The sequence below is a fragment of the Gigantopelta aegis genome, chromosome 5, assembly GCF_016097555.1.
Source record: "Gigantopelta aegis isolate Gae_Host chromosome 5, Gae_host_genome, whole genome shotgun sequence".
Taxonomy (NCBI): Eukaryota; Metazoa; Mollusca; class Gastropoda; order Neomphalida; family Peltospiridae; genus Gigantopelta; species Gigantopelta aegis.
In genome coordinates this window covers 22,706,207-22,724,340 of record NC_054703.1, presented here as the reverse complement: position 1 = coordinate 22,724,340, position 18,134 = coordinate 22,706,207, and the positions used below count along the sequence as shown (strand labels likewise).

Genomic DNA, 18,134 nt, shown 5'->3' with positions numbered 1-18,134 from the left:
CTGTTGTGAAAGTTATATCCAAAATTCCTTTGCTACTTGTTAGAGGACATTTCACTGAGCCCAAATCCACAACTTAAGAACAAATATTTGGCGAGAAAGGCTACTTAAGAAATACTCTAATTAGTGCTAATTTGGGATTTAATTGTTGTGAAAGTTCCATCTTTGGAACCAAATGTAAAATATAGAGTATGTTCACCCGATTCAGAATTATCATTTTAAGAAAGAAAAAAAAAATATTGCGGGAAAGTGCACTTAAGAAGAAGTCAAATGCTAATTAGTGCTCATTTTGGGTAATAAAATGACGCACTGCATATCAGCTGCAAATATTTCAGTGTTGTCTGGACATTCTTCAGATGCATCAACCTGATATGCACGTCTTGCCCTTTCTGCCGATAGTTGATGCTGCTCACCTTTTTGACAGGTGTCACAGTTTGCCCTGTCATCATCAGCTGCATGAGTGGCAATATGACCCTTGTAGTCATTGCAGACATTACAGTCATCTTGGGATGGCTTCCCAAAACCTATGTTTTCATTTTCAAAAACCCTCCAGTAAACAGGATAGCAAACCTTGAGCCAATTATTATTGTAGTCTTTCCACATATCAGTAATCGATAACTTACAGTCCAAATATCGCCTATTTGGAGTTCTCTCCCGTGTGCAATGACTGATTTGCTGATGATATTGATTGATATGGGCACGAATCTGTTCACAATCTGACTTGTTGCTAGGTGCTGCTCTTCCACGTTTATCGCAAATGTCAACCGTTGGCGAAGTTTGGGACTCAAACTTGGATTTCACAAAATCTGTAATTGTTCCGTCTGTTTTTAGTCCGAGTGTGTGCAGACAGTTACCGTTGATCCATCTTCAGTCGGAAGGTGGTATATCAGTGAATGAGACCGGGTATACTTATCCTGGGTAGATTTCCGTGACTTGACCTCCTTGATCAGAATATGCCCATCAAGCCATAAGCGTCTTTCTCCGAATGAGTGTGTCCAATACCTTCTGTTAATGGATTCTCGACCAATGGGAGTAAACACCTTTTGGCATGACTTTCTGCATGTATCTGGACAGGGTGGAATGGTAGGGTACTTATCATTCTTGTGTACACTTTTCTCCAACTCTGTTCTACTCCTTTCCCTGCAAAAAGAAACAATGGTCAGTGCCAGTATTGTGTTTCATACTAAAAATTATTACATTGGACTCGCACATTTGCTAGCCTGGGGTTCATGTGTACCCCATTTCAAAAGTCCATGTTACCCTTCAGAACATTGGAAGGCAATAGGAATGATGCATCCATAACATTTAACACCTCTGGTGCTATATTATTAACCATTTGTTGTTTGCATTCCATCAGGGGTTTGACTACAGTTCCATCGACCTGATATATGGTAATTTCCCAATGGTGTGGGGTACAAGTGTACCCAAGCTATCCGAGGTGTCAGACTCATGATTCTGTATATAGCCTTAGTTTGTAAACTATGAAAATGGAATCAACCATCCATGATACTCTTAGTTTTTCTATGTATGTGACGGAACATGCTCTTAAATTTGTTTTCGGCTGTGGGGATATTAATTGTTTAGAGGGCCGTGTGCAGTTCCAATATGCACTTAAGCCCAGATGGGCACTTTGTTACGTAATACCTCCGCGCGACCGTGGTCGAGCTGTGCCTAATACACACCCAGCCCAGGTGCGGAGGCCATGTGGCCAGTAGTTACATAATACCTCCGCGAGTGCGGTTTTTACGACCGTGATTTTGGCGACTAGGCGTCAGCAAATCTGGTCATCTAAGAAAAATATGCGGGCTTGGTCACTGTGGAAATATCACTTGATAGGGGGAGGACTGCGTTGTACCCCCAGGCGATATTCGGCTTTTATAATAAATAGCTAGGGTTTTAGAGATATCAGGAGAAACATATTGGAAGGCTTCCAGGGAACGCGTCCGTTTGGACTTGGTAAATATTATTTCTGCTCTGTTGTATAACCTTGATGTGATTGATGTGACTTTAAATATTTTAATACTGTATTATACCAATATTATTTAGACGGTGCTGCATGTAATCTGACGCAGTAAACTGTAGGCTCACTGTTCTAATTTATATAAAGCTTAACCAGTCATCCTAGAGGACCTAGGTAAACTGTAGGTTATTGTCTTTATTGTGATAGGTACCAGTATTAATTCTGTATTACAAGGTTACTGAATGAGTAGTTAAGGGTTAATTAAAAATTAACCAGTTAGGAATAGAGTTGTAATTCCTTTATTAATTAAGTTCCCCTGGAAGCGTTTCTCAAGTATAACACGTGTGGGTGTTGTGTCACGGTGAAGTGGTTAGAATATTGTATAAACTAGACACCTAGTGATTAACTAATTAAGTGATCAGTTCTGGGTTGTTACTATTTGTTGTTGTTAATTAACTACTGCGGCAGTACATTTGTCAGAGTAGATTAATACAGATTCCAAAGTGTATTGTGTTTTTGTTGTGTTTTCTAGTGAACTAAACGTGTTATATTATATATACTTTATATAAGATCTTATCTCTGTTAATACCTAGAGACGAGCCACGCGGGTATATACTGCCCGATACAGAGAGATATAATAGATATACAGTTAGGAGAGATATTTGGATAATCGTGTTTCATTCAGTTATGGGTATTATAGGATCCCCGTGACAATGTATCAGCGAACAATGTCTTAGATAATCATTGGAAACGGATTACCTTTCAACATGATATTCTATGAAAATATCGGCATGGGTTCCCCCACGTTAATAAAGCAAGGTTATTAGGTAAGAAAGTGCACACAGAGAAACTTGCTTTGGTAGAGGTAATGCATCGACATCTGGCGTGTCAACATGATCCACATGCACAGGGTGTTCAGGCATGACCACAGGCTCTAGGGGCACGAGGTTGACATCTGGCGTGTCCACGTCATCTACATGCACAGGGTGTTCAGACATGACCACAGGCTCTATGGGCATGGGGGGGGGGGGGGGGGGTCGACATCTGTTCTAGGCCTTTTCCTGCAAAAGGAACAATGGAAATCATCTGCCAGTCAGTGCCAGTATCGTATGTGTTTCATACTCGATATTATTACATATTAATAGGTAAAAAAGTACACAAAGACAAGACAAACTTACTTTGGTAGAGGTAATGCGTCGACATCTGGCATGTCCACGTCATCCACAGGGTGTTCAGGCATAGCCACAGGATCTAGGGCCATGAGGTCGACATCCGACATGTCCACGTCATCCACAGGGTGTTCAGGCATAGCCACAGGATCTAGGGGCACGAGGTCGACATCCGACATGTCCACGTCATCCACAGGGTGTTCAGGCATCGCCAGTCTCTAGGGGCGGGTCATCAGCTGCTACTAATACGGGCGTAGAATGCATGGGTGTATGTACACGTCGTAGGCCTACATCATCATGCAGGCCGACATGCTGATACCTACATTGATCTGGTCCAATTTCATGTTTATCAGCTGTCACTGTGCTTTTCAACGCCTTGCCAGCACTAGTTTGCCAGTGCTAGCTCTACCATACGCTCTCCCCTTGAGGTCATTTTAATAGTTTAAATAACTGTTATTTAGCATGCATTGTTGAACGTTTTACAGTAATAATGATTTTACATGGGGGCTGCCATGACCGACCATGTGACTGTGTCATGATTTTTGCCAATACAAATAGTAAGGATTGTGTTGAGGAAAAACCTAATAAATATCAGAACAATGTCCCACTTCAATTTGCTACGTTTTGGTTGAATAAATGAATCAATACTCGGGACCATTACAAAATTCGTGAAACACGGATGATTTTGTATTCTTACATGTGTTATACGATGAGGTAAAATCTAGTAAGTCCAAAAATGGTCCTAACCCAATTTTGACCAAAATCAGACGCACTAGGTTTTTCCAGAACACTCAAGATGTGCAAACTATGGAATGTGTTTCGGTTTCTTGATAAACAGACCTGAACGTCTTTACTAGGATGTCTGTGGTCAAAACGTATGTTTTAATATTTCAGGTTCCCCCCCTACTTTTTTGAAGACTATGTAGTTCAAATCTCAATTTGATCAAATGTTGTTTTGTTTTTTCTGTAAAAGTTTCATTAGTAATGCATCTTCCTCATTTAACAATGACATGTTTCAATTTGCTGTATCAAACAACATAGAAAACATGACCGCTTAATTAATTAATGACGTCACATGGAAGTACTCGTGACATAAGAACGCCTCAATGGAAATCTGTTAGCAACTCGGGTAGAACCGCTATGCGTCTAGCCGTGCGGTGATAAACGCACTGATGGAAAGGCAGCCTTAGCCCAGTGGTAAACGACTGGCCGTGGTATGTTCTATCATGTTTGTGTGATGGTGCATATAAAATATCCCTTGATACTAATGAAAAAATTAGCAAATGATTGACATCCAATAGCCGATGATTAATAAAACAATGCGCTCTAGTGGTGTCGTTAAACATAACAAAGTTTACACCAGTGTGCCTGTATACCAATTTTGTGTGATGGTTAAGCCGAATGACCTTTTCAAAACAATAATTTAAAGCGTGCGAAAACGCCATTTTCATAACAAATAATTTAAACAGCACGACAAATGTCATGTTTGATATATATTAGACAAATAAGAACAACCAGACACGCACACACACTCATAACACACACACACACACACACACACACACACACACACACACACACACCAAAAATGATCAACAAATAAAAACCCTACTACCCTTCTTTAATTTCTTAATTTAAGCTCCGGGCTAAATTTTGATAAAACTTTATGTTCTCCAGGTAAAGATGGTATTTTCAGTAGTTCAGCTCGTGGTACAGTTCTTTTGTGGCATGTTTGCTTATCTGACTATGCCCACCAGTTGATTACTAGTACATATGTACATACACAATATAGACACTTTGACCACTAACACTTTACCTTTATACATGGTGATGCCAACTCCACTGACCATGACATACCAGATGGATGATGTTGATAATCGTGATTCCAGTTTGATACCAATGATGATAACTCGGAATCGGAAGACAATGCTCAGTCCAGAAGAATCGTAAAGATGAAGAGACAAATGACATTTGTTTACAACACTGTTCCATATTATAACATAATGCTTCTCTATCATCACATTGTTTTTGCATTTACCATAATTTGACACCCAATAGCCGATGTATTTTTCGTGCTGGGGTGTCGTTAAACATTCGTTCGTTCATTCATTCATTCATTCATTCATTCATTCATTCATTCATTCTATCAATTCTCTGATAATGATTTGCAATTGTCAAATTACCATTGCGACAGCATTGTACTGATATACCCTTTGAATCATGATACAAAGTTTGCTTCATATAGTTATTATTTGATCACTACTACTAACAAAATGACAAACACTGACAACTATTTACATTTTTACTTTTACCCCTCCCTTAATTAGAGGGCAGCAATTTCACACACTGGCCTGACCAACCTGGCTCACATCCAAGACACCTTAACGACACAGAAATAACAAGATGAAATTTTGCAGCCAGACCTCGTTCCAGTTACAAATAACACCAACGTTGTATTCCAGCACGATAATGCAAGGCCGCATACATGTGGACTAACAGCACAACAGCTACACAACAACATTCAGGTCCTGCCAGGGCCTGCTAGGTCTCCGGATTTGAGTCTCATAGAACATTTATGAGATGAGTTGGATAGACGACAGAGACAGCATCGACCACAGCCACATAATCTCCAACAGTTGACACTGACACTACAGGCAGAGTGGGCCTTCACAAGGTGAGGGCGGGATTTAGCTCAGTCGCTTGAGTGCACACTTGAGGTGCTTGCATCGCAGGATCGAAGCACCTCAGTTGATTCCTTCCACTGATTGGGATTTTCGTTTCAACCAGTGCACCACAACTGGTCAAAGGCCGTGGTATGTGTTTTCCTGTCTGTGGGGAAGTGCACATAAAAATTGCCTTGCCGCATTAAGAAAAATTGTAGTGGGTTTCCTCTGTGGACTATGAGTCAGAATTAGCGAATGTTTGACATCCAATAGCCGATGATTAATTAATCCATATGTTCTAGTGGTGTCGTTAAACACAATACATGTTACAACTTTTAATTATTATTGCTTTTATTGGAAAGAGATGTCAGGCAGTTATTTTCTCCCATGGAAGGCCGGGGCAGGATGTAGCCAAGTGGTAAAGCGTTTGCTTGATACACCGTCGGTCTGGGACCGATCGCCGTCGGTGAGCCCATTGGGCTATTTCTCACTCCAACCACTGCACCACAACCCTCAATATATGTGTGGTCCTTAACCATATGTCCGACGCCATATAACTGTAAATAAAATGTGTTAAGTGCGTCGTTAAATAAACAGTTCCTTCCTTCCTTCCCATGGAGGGAACACAAGATATTGACTGCATACCGTTAACTTTCTAAATATCACGTCAGCAAAAGCAATTTTTTTAATGTTTTAATAGTAAGTACAAATCTTTCTGTTTTTTTCAACCTGCTGTTATCTAAAAAAAATAGCAATCTATTGGCTTGGCAGTGAGAAGTGAGTTATTAGAGAGATTAAATTCCCTTACGTTTTTTAGGATACTTTACACCCTACTGTTTCCATGATCAAAATGTTTAAAGTTTGTTTTTGTTTAACGACATAACTAGAGCACACTGAATGTCAAACATTTGGTAAGTTTTGACAAGTAGTCCAGTAACAGCAAGATATTTTTATATGAAATTTCCCAAACACAGCACACCACATGCCATGTCCTTTGGTATAACAGTGGTGAGGCATATGTGGTCAAGGAATAGGTCCACTCGGGTGATTCGATCCTACGACGTACGTATCCGACTGAGCTAAATCCCGCCCAGGGGTGGTCAGTTAAAATGTGTTTTTGCTTAACGACAGCACTAGAGCACGTTGATTAATTAATCACCGGCTACTGGATGTCAAACATTTGACGATTCTGACATTATTATAGTCTTGGAGAGGAAACCATATGTTTTCCATTAGCAGCAAGAGCAGAGGATTCGGCCGCCGAAACGCACCCTCTGCTTATATTCCTGTGTTTGTAATTACATAAAAACTGTTGGTAAACTAAATAGGTTGTGCTGTTTGTAATTATAAGAATTGTTTGTAATTTTGTTGTGAATTTATCGATGTATATGGTGTACACTACTAAAGCAAATCCCATAGACGAAAATAGTAACATATGTGGCTACAACGCCTACCTGCTATGTATCAATCGACATAAACACCACGGATATAAATACTACTACCCCTCACCCTTAAAGTGAATCATAAAAAATTCAGGGTGAAGCTGCTCATTGGGGAGATAACGGGTAGCGTCTGTCACTACACTAGCTTCGCACAAAATTTGAGTAATTGTTTTTTTACAGGTACCCCATACATGTTTCAAGAACAAGGCTACTTGACACAGTGGTACTAGATGAAATAAAATTGCATACACTTTTTTTTTGCCCAGATGAAATACTTGTTTTTTTACAACTAGTACACTCGCATTTGTCACCAATCACAGGACTTGTGGTGTTAACTTCTCTATCAAAAGCTCAGTGCACCTCCAACTTTGACCCAGCCGGAAGTTATTTGGTTTAGTACTGCCTATAACGGTCACAACTTCAGTATAAAATCGGTTCGCTACGTTACACGATTTTATACTGTGTGTGACTTTTATACATAGATAAATTCACAACAGATGACACAATTCAACCTGCAACCACTGTTTCGATTACGATGACGGATAAAGCACAATCTGAGTAAAATTATCTCTACTGGTCTACCAGTAGATCTACTGTAGTGTAGAATTAAACTCTGGATTGTATACTAGTATAAACAGATGTTGTATCTATATCATCATGTTTTTTGTTTCGTGATGAAACGAATTTTAAATAAAATGTTATATTGAAATTGAAATTGGTTTCCGGCTTACTTCGTAATTCACGTGAATCATTTCGTATAGCCTCGGCATAATCCCGAATGTTGTCAAATTCTTTTCAAATCACTGGCATGATTTGTAAGTAAGGTTTTGTTTGGTGGAATGAAAGGTCAATTGGGCATGAGCTCCAATGGGCTGCTGTTAGATCCACATGTAATAGTGGAGCTAATTTTAATTAGATTGAATAAAGCAAAGCCATATACCTATAGTAGCAGGATATGACTTTTGACGTCACTCGTGTGGCGTCATACGCATAGCTCCATTACAAAATCGCTCATTTGACCTCTAGGTCATCATACAATGTAGCTGAAATAACAGAAATAATAATTGAAACTGTTTTTCTTAGATTCTGATTACTGGATCGGGGCAAACGATCAACACGTTGAAGGTCAGTTTCAGTGGATGTCAACCGGATCACATAAACCTGTAAACTACACCAACTGGTATCATGGCCAGCCAGATAACAGAGACGAGGAAGACTGCGTAGAACTGAGAGGCAAATATGGCTTCCTTTGGAATGACAGAAAAAAGTAACAAAAGAACAGTTATAATACAGCAGGATTCATCTGTGAAACGTTTTAGAAGACGACTCGTGAAGCAGTATGAAAACAACACGTGTGAACTCTGATGACTGGGTTGTGTCATGTCGCGCTTTCGCTTTGTCGCTGATAGATTTAATAAAATAATGATCTGATCTGAACTCTTTTCCCGTTCCCATATAGCACTATGCTTTTGAGCACGCCCATCATTAAGCGTACGATTCATTTGTGAACAGTTTTAGAAAATGATTTGTGAAGCAGTATGGAAACAACACGTGTGAACTTTGATGAGTGGGTTGTGTTATATCGCGTTTACGCTTTGTCGCTGATAGATTTAATGAAAAATATCACATACTTCGATTGCACTGAAAATGCAAGATATATATATATATATATATATATATATATATATATATATATATATATATATATATATATATATATATAGATAGATAGATAGATTCTTCAAAAAAAGTAGGGGAACCTGAAATATTAATGTTAATATCAACCATAAGACGAAACATACGTTTTGACCACAGATATCCTAGTAAAGAACATTCAGGTCCGTTTATCAACACACCGAAACACATTCCATAGTTTGCACGTGGATCACGCAGTTGCCCCGTACACTTGCGTAGTGTGTCATTCTCGATTTTGACAATTTTCATGAAGATATATTAATCACTGTGGAACATTATTTCTGTCAATCGCTTTCATTCTGTTGATCATACAGTTGTTATTGTTTTGTTTTTAGTCATTTTTATTGTTTGAATTTGAGATTTACTGATAAAAAAAACGTCAACTTTCAAATTACACTTCTGACCCCAATCGTCTTTCAAGATCCTTGATGGTCATAAAACCTACTGTAATACTGAACTACCGGTTGTAATGTTTGCCCAATTAATTCTCTAATATCATATATCCCCCACAGATAATATACCTTACAATTATGTCAATTGTAAATTCTTATTAGAGTTCCCCTACTTTTTTTGAAGAGCACACACACACACACACACACACACATATATATATATATATATATATATATATACATATATATGATTTGTCACGAGTATTTTTAATATGGAAAATATGAACCGAGTCTATGTTAATCGGTATTTGGCGAGGCTCTGCCAAGTAAATACCGATTAACTGGACGAGGTTGATATTTTACATATTAAAAAAAACGAGCTGCGAATTCTGTTTATGCTATACGACTTTTAAAATAATATTTAAATTCAATTTTGAGTAAATAACGGTACTAAAGTCGCCGCCATCGGTAATATGACGTCATCACGATTGGCACAAATTAGTTTGACGTCACGCATTTTAAAGAAGTCTTTGAAAACGTTACGGTCATGTACACGGGTCTTGTTGGCTTGTAAGCAAATGACCCATCCACAGCAACACATACCATTTGTATACCGTTATTAACCGAGTTAATAAAGTAAATTATCACATGGGTTTATGGCATGGATATCATGGGTAGGTTATAGAATAAATATATAATAATAATAATAATAATAATAATAATAATAATAATTCCCCAAGTAAAAGTGTAAAAGGTGTCGCAATTTATCTATGGCCGCGCACATTACTTGTATGTCACCATTTATTTTTATAACTGAAAATTTAGTGCTACACAACCCCCCAGCCCGAATACACCCACCCCCAGCAGAACAAGATTAGAAAGGATCATTGTCAATACTTAGTGTGTGCGCAATAAGAATTACGATACTATTGAAACATTTCTATCTGGATGTGTACTATTCTGTCTGTGGGATGGTGCATATAAAAGATCCCTTGCTACTAATGCAAACCTGTAGCGGGTGTCCTCTCAAAGACTATACATCAGAAGTATAAAATGTTTGACATCCAATAGTCGATGGTTAGTAAATCAATGTGCTCTAGTGGTTTCGTTAAACAAAAACAACATTTTTTATTTGTTCTGCTTGGCAGCTCAGATAACTGAGGCGTGTGCCCAGGACAGACTGCTTGAACGTGAATTGGAAGGAAGGAAATGTTTTATTTAACGACGCCCTCAAGATATTTTATTTACGGTAATATGGGGGCGGACATATGGTTATGGAACAAACATATATTGAGAGACGAAACCCGCTGTCGTCACTTCATGGGCTACTCTTTTCGATTAGCATCAAGGTATATTTTACATGCACCATCCCACAGACAGGATAACACATACCACGGCCTTTGTTACACCAGTTGTGGAGCAATGGCTGGAACGAGAAATAGCCCAATGGGTCCACTGACAGGGATCGATCCTAGACTAACCGCTCATCAAGTGAACTCTTTACCACTGGGCTACGTCCCGCCCCAACGAACATGAATCGGATGTCAGAATTGAAAATATATGAAATGATAATGAAACAAAATTAGACGTAGTACCTTGCCTTCATCCCATGTTCCGCCCGCTGATTTCGGTGAAAACCAGTAACAGCTGTTTCTGTATTTCATAAAACCACGCTGACATGTGTCTGAAACTAAATATACGTCCTATTATTTTCTATCACCATATTTTTGACACAGAATATCACACAGTTTATGAAATAACAACCCTCCCAGGTTGTTAAAATGGAGAATAAAGTTAAAGTTTGTTTCGTTTAACGACACCAGTAGAGCACATTGATTTATTAATCGTCTGCTTTTGGGTGTTAACTGCAACATATACATTTAGTCTTAGGGAGGAAATCCGCTACCATTAGGTCACGTCACGCCATAGAGCTTAACGTCCATATTCAGATCAAGCTGTTACAGCGCACGCCTGTCATGGGAACAGGTGTTGACCCATGCCGTCTCCTTTGTTCAGGACAGGATGTTTCATTAGTAGCAAAGAATCTTTTATATGCATCATCCCACAGACAGGATAGCATATATCGTGGTGTACTGGCTGTAGCGAAAAATAGCCCAATGTGCCCACCGACGGGTATCGATCCAAGGTCAACCGCGCATCAAGGGAGCGCTTTACCACTGCGGTTACGTCCCGCCCCTAAAAATGTAGAATACTATACTTTTTCCTCTGACATAAATGGCGGACTGGGCTAAGGGGCGGGGCGTAGCCCAGTGGTAAAACGCTCTCTTGAGGCGCGTTCGTTCTGAGATCGATCCCCGTCGGTGGGCACATTGGGCTATTTCTCGCTACAGCCAGTACACCACGACTGGTATATCAAAGGCCGTGGTATATGCTATCCTGTCTGTGGGATAATGCATAAAAACAATCCTTTGTAAACTGTAGGGGGTTTCCTCTCTAAGACTGTATTGCGGAATTACCAAATTTGTGACAAGCAATAGCCGATGATTATTAAATCAATGTGCTCTAGTGGTGTCGTTAAACAAAACCATTTTTTTAGCATGTTAAACGAAGGCAATTAGACCAATAATTCCAAACCTGACATAAAAACATCGAATCAACATCTAAAAACAAATTACTTTACTAAATTTAAATTGCTCCAAAAACTGTGCCATCCTTCTGAAATTCAGAACGTGCAATCATTATTTGCTTTCAGAATCAAGATGCTGTAGCAGTACCCTGTGGAAAACAGACTGTGTAGATGTATATCACTACTTATTTAAATGCGATTATTTTATGAACAAACGCAAAATGCTTAAAAGTCATATTATTATTAGTAATAGAAAGAAATGTTTTATTTAACGACGCACTCAACACATTTCGTTTACGGTTATATAGCGTGAGACATATGGTTAAGGACCACACATATATTGAGAGAGGAAACCCGCGGTCACCACTTTATGGGCTACTCTTTTCGATTAGCAGCAAGGGATATTTTATATGCACTATCCCACAGACAGGGTAGTACATAGGACGGTCTTTGATATACCAGTAGTGGTGCACTGGCTGGAACGAGAAATAGTCCAATGGGCCCACCGACGGGGATCGATCCCAAGCCGACTGCGCTTCGAACGAGCGCTTTACCACTGGCTCTGTCCCGCCCCTATTCTTCTTCTTCTTCTTATTATTATTATTATTATTATTATTATTAAAAACAGGTACCTCGAACACTAGCATTCAATTAATTATTTAATTGAAATAGCATAAGCAGCCTTCAAGAAAATACACCAAACCATAGACAAACATCTCAAATATCATTAAATACTAATTGCAGATTCGTGGAAATACTATAACTATATCTGACCGTCTTATCACCATGTGTCTTCATTTAAACACGTATGCATAGCTATTTTTAATTATGTTTAATATAATCACAGAGGAGTACACGGAAAAGAAACAAATAGCAAAAACCTCAAAACGACTACCAGAAACTACCAAAACGTACCAGAACCATATTGAATATAAAGACATTGATATTAAAAACCAAAAATAAATGTATTTAGTATGTAATTGTAGCCCTTAAAACATTTTATTATTCAGAAAGATCTTACAGTGGTAGCAGACTAGAGTAAAACAAAGAAGCAAAAAAACATGAGAAACAAAGAGAAAGTTCACCAGAGACATACATATCCATGCACAGCTTCAACCTCCGTCCCGATGTTACAATACGTAGAACATGTTCCGTTTTTATCATGCATGAAGAGAACACATCGTTCATCACTTAAACATGTTTTAGAACAATCCACCGGACTCCAAACAACACCTTTCCAGAGGTCGCAAGCATTCTCTATCACGGGAATACTGGACACTTTTCGAAATATGTTTTGTTTCCATGGGATTACTCCCGTTGTGCAAATAGTCATCACTATTAAGTAAATTATAGCTTTATTTATAACGGTGCAAAACATACTTTGTATTAAAATGTTGTCGTTAGTGTCTTTACTCATGGACTGATCACAGAAAACCACACCCCGAGAAGTATATTTAGTTTCGTGTCGTCTCCTGAGTCGTCTGTGTACAACAATAGAGCTCGTCCAATTATGTTTCACACTGTTCGTATAATCGATATCTGTGTTTAATAGCATAACAAATGGCATAACAGAACACAAACCAACAACACAGTTAATTATTAGAATGATACAAAACAAGTGTTCATTAATTGGCATTGTGCCAGTGACTAAAAAGGAAAGTAAACAAAGCAAACAACAACAACAACCCACACACACCGCCACCCTCAACCCCTCCCCCTAAAAAAAGCAGAAGAGAAACAGACAAAAAATAGAACTACATATTGACAACTGCGTCAACTGAAAAACAGTCATCCAGATTTTTCACGACGAATTGTTTGTGTTTTATCCAGTATCAGTGTGGGTTTGATCATATTTACAAAACTGCGATCGGAGGAGTGAATGTCCTACAGTTGAAACATCTGAAAGCGATTTATGGGAACATACTACTATGCCGCTCTCTCTCTCTCTCTCTCTCTCTCTCTCTCTCTCTCTCTCTCTCTCTCTCTCTCTCTCTCTCTCTCTCTCTCTCTCTCTCTCTCTCTCTCTCTCTCTCACACATTGATTTTGTCACCAAGGTGCAGCAAGTGTATTACGGTGTGATTTTTAAATGTAAAACATCACCATCTCAATTTGCAAAATAGTTTTGCTATTTCATTTGAATTTTATCTGAAAAACTGGGATATACCGACGTTCCAAACTTACTGACTGCCACTGGCATCTTCGAGATAATGAGTTTCCCGTGTATACATGTGTGGGCGGGACATAACCCAGTGGTACAGCGCTAGCCCGTCGATGGCCCCATTGGGTTATTTCCCGATCCAACCAGTGCACCACGACCTGTATATCAAAGACCGCGGTATGTGCAATCTTGTCTATGGGGCGGTGCATAAAAAGAACCCTTGCTACTAATGGAACAATGTAACGGGTTTCCATAGACCATGTGTTAAAATTACCAAATGTTTGACATCCAATAGGCCATAAGTAATAAATCAATGTGCTCTAGATGTGTCGTTAAACACAACACACTTTATGTTTGTATACGTGTGTGTGTATGCGTGTGTGTTTGTGTGTGTATATATATATATACATATATATATATATATATATATATATGTGTGTGTGTGTGCATGTGTGTGTATGTGTGTGTGTGTTTGTGTGTGCGTGAGTGTTGGAAACGTTTATATTTTAAACCTGGTTTTTTTAAGATCATTTTTTTAAAAATAATTTTACATTCGTGTCCGTTAGATATATTTTATCTTACAACTCATTATTTAACCATGTATCCAACTCGCATTCGCTCGCTAAATGCGTTACAAAGCAATTGGTTGTAAGATAAAACAATAAAAAAAATGTCTAACGTACAGGTCTGTCAATTTTTAAATAGTATTTGTTTCGTGCCCTCTACAACAGAGGAAGAAATGGATCTATAATGTTCGTGGAAGTATGCTGAGGTGAAGGTATTGGACTTTCCTGTTTTACGAAAATGTTCCCTAATGATCTAACATATGTTCCACGCTGCTAATAATAATGCATTTCTCCTGTAACGTTTTGTTTCTTTCATTTTGTAATGCATATATACATACATATGCATGCTTATATGTGTGTGTATGTATGCATGTATGTATGTATGTAGGTAGGTAGGTATGAATATCTATATATAGTATGTATGTCGAAGACACTTCGATGTTTATAATGTTCCCTCGTGATAAATATTGAAAACAACAATGATATATATATATATATATATATATATATATATATATACATATATATATATAATTAAATATCATGTAATCCTGTGCTTTTGTGTTCATAATTTGTAATAGAGCACTTTCCACTTGTCATTTCAATCATGACATTGATTTCTAGTTACATAAAACTTGTGTCAGCGGTATGGTTACTTGTTAATGACGCCAAGAGAGGTATAACGATTGATCGCAAATTGTCTGACAATAATAATGTTCAGCTTTGTGTTACGAAACATTTATCGCTCAGTAGTTTTGTATGCATTTCGCCAAACCTTATTTATTCAATAATTGAAAGCACATATAAAACGATCTCTTGCTGCTAATGGAAAACATATACCTGGTTTCCTCTCCAAGACTATAATAATGTCAGAATCGTCAAATGTTTCACATCCAGTAGCCGATGATTAATTAATCAACGTGCTCTAGTGCTGTCGTTAAGCAAAAACAAATTTTAACTGACCACCTCTGGGCGGGATTTAGCTCAGTCGGATACGTATGTCGTAGGATCTAATCACCTGAGTGGACCTATTCCTTGACCACATATGCCTCACCACTGTCATACCAAAGGACATGGCATGTGGTGTCCTGTCTTTGGGAAATTTCATATAAAAATATATTGCTGTTACTGGACTACTTGTCAAAACTTACCAAATGTTTGACATTCAGTGGGCTCTAGTTGTGTCGTTAAACAAAAACAAACTTTAAACATTTTGATCATGGAAACAGTGGGGTGTAAAGTATCCTAAGACACGTAAGGGAATTTAATCTCTCTAATAACTCACTTCTCACTGCCTAGCCAATAAATTGTTGTTGTTTTTTTAGGTACGGCAGATTGAAAAAAAAGAAGAAGATTTTTACTTACTATTAAAACATAAAAGAAATTGCAGTTGCTGACGTGATATTTTGAAAGTTAACGGTATGCAGTCAATATCTTGTGTTCCCTCCATAGGAAGGAAGGAAGGAACTGTTTTATTTAACGACGCACTCAACACATTTTATTTACGGTTATATGGCGTCGGACATATGGTTAAGGACCACACATATATTGAGGGTTGTGGTGCAGTGGTTGGAGTGAGAAATAGCCCAATGGACTCACCGACGGGGATCGGTCCCAGACCGACGGCGTATCAAGCGAACGCTTTACCACTGGGCTACATCCTGTACCGGCCTTCCATGGGAGAAAAGAACTACCTGACATCTCTTTCCAATAAAAGCAATCATAATTACACCTTGTGGAAATGTTGTAAAATGTATGTGTTTAACGACACCACTAGAACACATGGATTAATTAATCATCGGCTATTGGATGTCAAACATTCGGTAATTCTGACTCATAGTCCACAGAGGAAACGCACTACATTTTTCTTAATGCGGCAAGGCAATTTTTATGTGCACTTCCCCACAGACAGGAAAACACATACCACGGCCTTTGACCAGTTGTGGTGCACTGGTTGAAACGAGAAAATCCCAGTCAGTGGAAGGAATCAACTGAGGTGGTTCGATCCTGCGACGCAAGCACCTCAGGTGTGCACTCAACCGACTGAGCTAAATCCCGCCCCCCACCTTGTGAAGGCCCACTCTGCCTGTAGTGTCAGTGTCAACTGTCGGTGATTATGTGGCTGTGGTCGATGCCTTGCATTATCGTGGTGGAATACAACGTTGGCGTTATTTGTAACTGGAACGAGGTCTGGCTGCAAAATTCCATCTTGTTGTTTCTGTGTCGTTAAGGTGTCTTGGATGTGAACCAGGTTGGTCAGGCCAGTGTGTGAAATTGCTGCCCTCTAATTAAGGGAGGGGTAAAAGTAAAAATGTAAATAGTTGTCAAGGTTTGTCATTTTGTTAGTAGTAGTGATCAAATAATAACTATATGAACCAACATTTTTATCATGATTCAAAGGGTATATCAGTACATTGCTGTCGCAAAGGTAATGTGACAATTGTAAATCATTATCAGAGAATTGATAGAATGAATGAATGAACGAACGAATGTTTAACGACACCCCAGCACGAAAAATACATCGGCTATTGGGTGTCAAATTATGGTAAATGCAAAAACTATGTGATGATAGAGAAGCATTATGTTATAATATGGAACAGTGTTGTAAACAAATGTCATTTGTCTCATCATCTTTACGATTCTTCTGGACTGAGCATTGTCTTCCGATTCCGAGTTATCATCATTGGTATCAAACTGGAATCACGATTATCAACATTGTCCATCTGGTATGGCATGGTCAGTGGTGTTGGCATCACCATGTATAAAAGTGTAAAGTGTTAGTTTTCAAAGTGTCTATATTGTATATGTACATATGTACTAGTAATCAACTGGTGGGCATAGTCAGATAAGCAGATATGCCACAAAAGAACTGTACTACGAGATGAACTACTGAAAATACCATCTTTACCTGGAGAACATAAAGTTTTATCAAACTTTAGCTCAGAGCTTAAATTAAGAAGTTATAGAAGGGGAGTAGGGTTTTTATTTGTTGATATTTTTTGGTATGTGTGTGTGTGTGTGTGTGTGTGTGTGTTTGTGTGTGTGTGTGTGTGTGTGTGTGTGTCTGCGTGTGTGTGTGTGTGTGTTATGTGTGTGTGTATGTGTGCGCGTCTGTTCTCTCTCTCTCTCTCTCTCTCTCTCTCTCTCTCTCTCTCTCTCTCTCTCTCTCTCTCTCTCTCTCTCTCTGTGTGTGTGTGTGTGTGTGTGTGTGTGTGTGTGTGCTATGTGTGTATGTGTGTGTGAGCGCGTGTATGTGTCTGTATGTCTATCGCAACTGTATTTACACTGATGAAAAAAGTAGACCTAGGATGAAATAGAGAAAGTCTGCCACTTATATGGATTTAATTATACTTTTACTATTTAATAAATAACATTTCAATGAATATTACGCATTTGAATTGTTATGTATCTCTTTGGTTGTTCTTATTTGGCTAATATATATCAAACATGACATTTTTCGTGCTGTTTAAATTATTTTTATGAAAATGGCGTTTTCGCGTGCTT

The 18,134-nt window shown here is 38.5% G+C and overlaps 1 long non-coding RNA gene across 2 annotated transcripts; it reads right to left on the bottom strand.

Annotated features, from left to right (window-relative positions):
• Positions 1–2,633: 2,633 nt before the first annotated feature.
• LOC121373837 lies at positions 2,634–13,373 on the bottom strand. 2 transcript variants are annotated; one of them, XR_005958144.1, is made up of 3 exons: positions 13,286–13,373; positions 10,914–11,008; positions 2,634–3,018 (listed from the first exon to the last, which is right to left on the bottom strand). It is a non-coding gene; the product is annotated as an uncharacterized LOC121373837 (long non-coding RNA). The 2 variants fall into 2 exon arrangements; XR_005958143.1 differs by having other exon boundaries at positions 13,002–13,356.
• Between the last annotated feature and the right edge of the window lie 4,761 nt (positions 13,374–18,134).